This window comes from Orcinus orca, chromosome 8, assembly GCF_937001465.1.
Source record: "Orcinus orca chromosome 8, mOrcOrc1.1, whole genome shotgun sequence".
Lineage (NCBI taxonomy): Eukaryota > Metazoa > Chordata > Mammalia > Artiodactyla > Delphinidae > Orcinus > Orcinus orca.
Genome location: NC_064566.1, coordinates 36,102,257 through 36,109,512, shown reverse-complemented (window position 1 = coordinate 36,109,512; position 7,256 = coordinate 36,102,257).

Sequence of the window (7,256 nt, the reverse complement as noted above, 5' to 3'; positions counted from 1 at the left end):
GGGGCTCCTCTTCCTTGCGGTGTGCGGGCTTCTCATTGCGGTGGCTTCTCCTGTTGCGGAGCACGGGCTGTAGGCGCACGGGCTTCAGTAGTGACTCGTGGGCTCTAGAGCGCAGGCTCAGTAGTTGTGGCTCACGGGCTTACTTACTCTGTGGCATGTGGAATCTTCCCGAACCAGGGCTCGAACCCATGTCCCCTGCATTGGCAGGCGGATTCTTAACCACTGTGCCACCAGGGAAGCCTATCAGGACTTTTTGATAAGTCCTAAATATCAGCCAGGGTGAGAACCACTGGGGTAATGGGTAGAAGTTTCGAGGAAACGTTTAATTTGACTGAAAAACAAAAATTTTTTGTTTTGGGTCTGCTTAATGAAGTGGTTAGATAACCCCCCTCTGCCCCCTTTCACATCACTGAAAGTATTTAAGCAGAGGTTGGAAATGGTGCAACGGTTTCCTGGGAGAGGTCGCACCAGATCACCAGAGTACCATCCTCCTGGGAAATGGGGCATCCACTCTGTCACCACCCCCCCCAAACATCCAACCTCACCCTTGCCTGACCCCACACGTGTGGCCATTCTCCTAGAGCACCCTGGATCCCTCTCACCTGGTAGTTTCTGATCCACACCACTCACTCTCTGATCTGTCTTATGTGAGTGTTTCTCTGTGACCTTCCAGGTCCTCACCATCAAATGAAGAGGCTAAACTTGACGTATTCTGAGCTTCTTTCCAGATCTCAAATTTCTTAATTTTAATCAAGTAAAAATATAGCTTCCTGATTGTAACAGGAGATGGGAATTAAGTGAGCAACTTCAAGCCATATCAAGTTCCTCTCTAAGAGAAAGGCAGATTTAGTCAATGAGCTATGCTTATTTCTACACAAATTGAATTAGTAGGAAATGAAAGGGTCACCTGCTAGAGATGTCCCTTTGGCCCTGGCGGATAAATGCTTTTCTAGACTGACTGCCTGGGAAAGCTTAGATTTGTTGTGGGCACACCTGTCAGCCTTGCTCGTGTATTGTTTTGTTTTTGTCTTTGTTTTTTTCTGCTAGATGCTTATTATCCTGTAAACTGATGCAGTAAATTGGCACAGAAGGGGGTGGTGTGTCAGACATTCAGGCGATCTCTATATACCCCCTAACTGCTGGGGTATTATGGGCTCCTGGGAGAGGGGAGACGTCAGAGGCCTTTCTTAGAACCTCAAGTGGGATTTGCCTTCCTCTGTGCTCTGTTCCTCCTCATTGTGGATTTTGGGGCTCACCCTGCTCTTGTAACTTTGGGTCCTGCCCCAGTTCTCCCCACTGGGATTCTCCCCTTGCTAAGTGCAACTAGGGAGTAGAGTACACCTGCTCTGCGGCCCCTTTTATGCCACCTCTGAAACTAGCTGTGACACTTCGGCGTTGAACCATTTAATGTCTGATAATGTGGGAAACAGGCAGGAAGTAACAAAAGTGGATGTAACAGTGATTTTAAGCCCTACAGAGTTTTAGAGTCAAAGCCCCTGGCCTTCTCTTCTTGCTTCTTTCTGATGGAAACTAAAAGTCTAACATGAGAATGAGTGTCATGTGTGTGTACATGTGTTGTGTATGTGTATATATACATACATAAAGATACTTATTTTAAAGAATTGGCTCACATGATTGTAGAGGCTGACAAATCTGAAATCTGTAGGGCAGGCTGGCAGACTGGAAACCCAGGTGGGATTTGATGCTGCAATTTTGAGGCAGAATTCCCTTTTCTTCAGAAAACCTCAGTTTTTGCTCTTAGGGCCGTCAACTGATTGGATGAGACCCATCTTCATCAAGGGTAATCTCCTTTACTTAAGGTCAACTGTTAACCTTATCTAAAAAACACCTTCACGGCAACACCTTTATTAGTATTTGATTAGATAACTGAGTGCTCTAGCCTAACTAGGTTGGCACATAAAATTAACCATTATAGACACTAAGAGGCCAGCAACCTCTGGGCCCAACTTTTGATTCAGTCTCTGCAATCTTCTAGGTTTTGGGGGAAAAAACCCATCATTTTTTTTTTTTTTAATTTTATTTATTTATTTATTTATGGCTGTGTTGGGTCTTCGTTTCTGTGCGAGGGATTTCTCTAGTTGTGGCAAGTGGGGGCCACTCTTCATCGCGGTGCGCGGGCCTCTCACTATCGCAGCCTCTCTTGTCGCGGAGCACAGGCTCCAGACGCGCAGGCTCAGTAGTTGTGGCTCACGAACCTAGTTGCTCCACGGCATGTGGGATCCTCCCAGACCAGGGCTCGAACCCGTGTCCCCTGCATTGGTAGGCAGATTCTCAACCACTGCGCCACCAGGGAAGCCCCAAAACCCATCATTTTTGACCTTGGTTTCTCTTTCTAAAATGATCTGGCGTATCTGTGGACGTTGCCTCCACTGAAAAACTAATTTGAAGGTCAAGGCCAAAGAGGCATAGACTTATAGGATGATATTGATGAAAAGGGCTCGAAAGATGATCTGGTCAAGCCCCTCAATTTACAAATAAGGAGATTGAAGCCCAGCAGAGAGGTGCTATTTAAAGCCGAGAGATTGTGACCCATGGCTGCAGAATGTCACTACAGCCATCAAGTGTATTGTGACAGTAATTGCTGTATTTTCCTAAAAATGGCTCTCAGTGACCATGTGCTGGCCTGGGCGTGGGCAGGATCCTGCATAGACTCAGGAAGATTCATCAGGTGCCCACAAAGGAACCTTCTGGAGATTAGACCTTAGTAGAGTACAGTCCGTTGGCATCTAGTAAGTGTCCATATACTGAGAAGGCATAAACACGCTGGGCCATCTTGAGGTAAAAACACGTAAGAGAAAAGGTGGAACCCCTGTGAGAAAGGAGGAAGAAAGAAGGGTGACTGGGTGAGGAGATAATGCCAGAACTACAAATAGAATATATCTGGTTTTCCTCTTCCCTCTCTCTGAAGGCTTCTTCTCACTCTCCTTTACTGGCTCATCCTCCCTTGCCCAAGTCCTTTAAATGCTGACATTCTGCTAAGTTCAGAGCCCCCTTCTCTTCTAGTAGTATCCTCTCTCCCTAAGTGAAGCCATCTTCTGCATGGCTTCCATGTCACAGAAGATCCTCCAGTATGAACCTGCAGCACAGATAACCTCTATGAGCTCCGGTCGTGTATATCCGACAGCCTGCTAGCATCTCCATTTAGATGCTGCCTCAAGCTCAACATTTCTAAATTTGATCCCACGCATCCCCACAGCCCCTGTCCTTAAAACAACAGCAAAGCACGAATGAAAACTCATTTCATCTTCCTCCAGGGTTTTTGTTTTCTCTGAGTGAATGGTATACCACATCCATCAAATTGGACGAGGTGGAAATTTAGGAGACATTCTTCACGTCCCTCCCTGTTCCCCATCATTATTTCTTCAGTAGCTCTCAAATCCACCCACTTCTCTACATCTCTTATTCCCAAAAAGCACATTGTAACTCAAAAGAGTTTTCACAAACTGAACCCACTCATGCAACCAGCGTCCAGATTAAGCAACAGTACATTACCTGCTCCCAGAAGCCCCCCTCGTGGCCCATTTCAATCACTAACCTTCCCTTCAATTAGTTATTCACTAGTTATGAATGGTATCGTTCAGTATGAACTCTTTGTGTTTCAGACGGTCCTGTGTGGAAAAAAAAATCTGATGCTGTCTTGTCATCTGACTCCCTTGTTTAAAACCTTTGCATGGCTTTTTATTGCTCATTAGATAAAGACGAGATTTTTCAGCCTGCTGCTTCTTACCATACTGCCTTGCTTTTCTTTCAAATACCCAAATATGTGTGACCCTTCTTGTCACTAGGTCTTTATATATGCCGTTCCTTCTTCCTGGCATGCTTTTCCCACCCCCTTCTTTACTCCCCTGGGCTAATTCCTTCTCATCCTTCAGATCTCAGCTCACCTTAGTTTTCCCCAAATAGATCAGGTTCTTCTATGATCTCATAGCACTCTTCCTTTCCAGCCCTTATCAAAGGACGCTGTTGATAACCGTCATCTTCCCTGGCCAGCCTATAACCTCAGTGAGAGGTGGCAGTGACAGCATGAGCTCGACGGGGCCAAAATGGGGGAGACCACAGAATGAAGTTGGAGGAGGGGAGCCCCAAGGACAAATGCTGCCCACCTTGGTTTTGCTTAGACCAATTGAGGATAGTTGTTTCTCACCCCCTAAATTCACTATGTGGGGAAGGGTTTGCCTGATTTATTTGTTTATTTATTACATAAGTAATAATCACTGTAAAAATTCAGTCAATATAGATGTATATAGAGGGAAAAATAAGTGAAACCCACTTTCTATTGTAATCCTAAATCTCTGCTCACCCCAGAAGTGACCACTACCAGGAATGAGGTGTACATCTCCCAGACATCCTTCCCATGCATTTACAACATGTGAATGTATATAGATTTTGGGGGTTTCTTTTCGATTAAGTGGGGGCATATTATATATATCTTTCCATGACAGTACATACAGATCTACAGAGCACCCTTAAACAATTTCCACTTCACTAATTCAGATAAGCCACTACTTTCCATTCTCTTTATAACATACAGATGCATGCTTGAGGCCCCATAAACATTCTTAGCTAATAGGTCACTCTGTAGCCAGCGGGCATGTCTGCGCTCATGGGTTGAGTCGTATGCTTACCAAGAGTTGAGTTGTTTGTTCCCAAACCTGTTTATACCAGTTGTCCTTGCTACTGTAGTTATATGCTTTAACTAAATGTGAGGCAAATCAATGACATTTCAGTGCAAAATGAAAGAGAGCTATTGTTTCTCCAAAAACTAAGTTTGATGTTTTGGGATTAAGTTCAAAGATGATCACTAAAACAAATTGCTATACAAGTAAAGAAAACTGGGACTATTGGGGAAAAAATAGTAAAAACGGAAGGTTTTATACTTGCTTCTCAAGTGTCTTTAAGTTCTCTGTACACTTAAATAAAAATGAAGCTGGAAATGATATGTGATATATTACGGGTGTGGTTTCTGTAAGAAAGATGACACAGAGCACCGATTATAAGACTTGTCCTCAAAGAAAAGCATAGGCCTCATTTCAGGAGCTTGGCACATTGATGTTCATATACATGTTTTAGATTAAAATAACATGTTTTAGGTCAGTGTGTATTATTTTGCTTGATCCTCTGCTTGCTTTCTTTTAGTATTTATTTGGTTGCACTGGGTCTTAGTTGCGGCAGGTGGGCTCCTTAGTTGTGGCATGCAGACTCTTAGTTGTGGCATCCATGTGAGATCTAGTTCCCTGACCAGGGATCAAACCCGGGTCCCCTGCATTGGGAGTGTGGAGTCTTAACCACTGTGCCACCAGGGAAGTCCCTGATCTCCTGCTTTAACTGCACCTTCAACTAGCTAACTAACTCCCAGCCCCGCCTGCGGGAGCTTCCACTATATGATAGGATAGGAGAGGGTACCATGCCATATCATCCCATTCCATACCATCCTATAATATACTATTTATTTTTTACCTTTTTTCTTCAAACTAGATAGTAAGAGCCAAAGTGTGTCAGGACAGCACATAACTTTTTAAAGTCATTTAGTGACTTTCTCTGTCTCTCTTCCTGTCTCCCCCCTCCTCCACCCCCCATAATGACCATGTCCCAGGCACTGTGGCAAGCACATATATACCCTAGTTTATATATATTTTAAAATTTTATTTATTTTTGGCTTTGTTGTGTCTTTGTTGCTGTGCGCGGGCTTTCTCTAGTTGTGGTGAGCGGGGGCTACTCTTTGTTGCGGTGCGTGGGCTTCTCATTGCAGTGGCTTCTCTAGTTGCGGAGCACAGGTTCTAGGTGCGCAGACTTCAGTAGTTGTGTCTCCTGGGCTTCAGTAGCTGTGGCATGTGGGCTCAGTAGTTGTGGCTCGTGGGCTCTAGAGCGCAGGCTCAGTAGTTGTGGCGCACAGGCTTAGTTGCTCCGCAGCATGTGGGATCTTCCCCGACCAGGGCTCAAACCTGTGTCCCCTGCATTGGCAGGCAGATTCTTAACCACTGCGCCATGAGGAAAGTCCCTGTGCTATTTTATATTGACAATAGCCCCGTGGAATAGATGGCATTATTCTCACTTCAGAAGCGAGTAAACCAAGGCTCATATAACCTATACAACGTATTTCTAAGTGGCAGAGCTGAGATACAAATCCAAGTCTGCCTGAGTCAATGTCTGTGTCTTACCAGTTGGCTCCACAGCTTCCCCTGGTCCTTGATCCAAGAAATTGAACTCATCGCACTCACACTAGATCAGAGACTCTCAGAATGAGACCTTGAAACTCCTGGGGGCTTCCAGGACTCTTTCAGAGGCTCAAAATTATTCTCATAAAAATACTAAGATGGTGTTTGATTTGTTCACTCTTATTCTCTCATGAGCGTATAGTGGACTTTTCCGGAGTCTACGTGACGTGTGACATTGCCATGGATTCAAGGCAGAAGTAGCTCTGAAGATCCAGCTGTCTTCTATTAAGCCAGACATTAAGAGGGATTTGCAAAAATGCAAAACAATGTTAACTCTTCTCCCTATTTTTTTGTTTTGGAAATAGAGTTATTTTTACCCAAATAGGTTATTTATGTTAACAAGTTACAGTTTTTGGAATATTGAATTAACAAATTTTTTAAAATTTCTCAGTTTAAATTTCTAATAGAATGATAACTGACAGATATAACACACATAAACAAAATCCCTTTGGAGTTCTCAATACTTTTTAAGATTGTAAAGGGATCTTGAGGCCAAAAGGGGGAGGATATATGTGGGCCTTTTGGTACTAAGGGATGAGTAGGATCCAGCCACATGGGTGGACCATAGCACCCAGGGCTGTGGAGTCAGATGGCATAATCCAGGAGAAGGATCAGTGTTAGGAAAGTCCAGCTGGTTTTGCCATCATTTTCATATTTCTGTTATAGGGATGAGATCCTAAATGTTTCTGTACCTCACTGTGGAGGCTCAACTTTATCATACGATCGCTGGGAAGCCAGTGGATGATTCTGAGTTGGAGAGTGACATAAACAGAAGCCAAGGCAAATGTTAAAGGTGTCGTTGGAAATTGAGGTGGTTGGATAATGAGGAGAAGAAGGATTCAATGCAAGCTTCTGGCTCAGAAACTAGGAAATCAGAACGTTGCAGGGACTTGCCTTTGGTCACACAGCCTGGTGACAGCAGAGCATCTGTAGTAAGTGTTCCCGAGCTCGTTTGCTTTGCACTGTACTGAATAAGGCATTTTTCATCCTCCTCCCCTGGTTTCCTTCCCCTCTAAACCT